This window comes from Gavialis gangeticus, unplaced genomic scaffold (assembly GCF_001723915.1).
Source record: "Gavialis gangeticus isolate Ggan-Ray unplaced genomic scaffold, GavGan_comp1, whole genome shotgun sequence".
In the NCBI taxonomy this organism is placed as follows: Eukaryota; Metazoa; Chordata; order Crocodylia; family Gavialidae; genus Gavialis; species Gavialis gangeticus.
This window is the reverse complement of record NW_017728996.1, coordinates 19,751,337-19,751,610: the sequence shown is the minus strand read 5'-3', so window position 1 is coordinate 19,751,610 and position 274 is coordinate 19,751,337. Positions and strand designations below refer to the sequence as shown.

Below are 274 nucleotides of genomic sequence, written 5' to 3'. Positions count from 1 at the left end.
TCAGTCCTATTGGCTTTTATGAAATACCCATCACCTTGTATTTTCTGTCCTTAAATTTGCTATTTGCTTTCCTTTGAATTGTGTAACACATTCTTTGGAGCTGAATATAAATACATGTTTCATGTGATTGGTGCATCTCAAAAAGCTTGGGTCATTATTCAAAGCCTCTCTGGACTGATCTGTCTAAGAAACCAGGCCACAAGTAGTTTTAAGGTGGGTTTTTTTTCTACCAGTGCTCTGCCAGTTCTGTCCATTTCTTGCCAGAAAGAAGGGC

At 38.7% G+C, this 274-nt stretch overlaps 1 long non-coding RNA gene across 1 annotated transcript in view; it reads left to right on the top strand.

Moving 5' to 3' along the window:
• The window catches only part of LOC109288536, a 68,720-nt gene that overhangs the window by 16,468 nt on the left and 51,978 nt on the right, over positions 1-274 (top strand). The window lies entirely within an intron of this gene.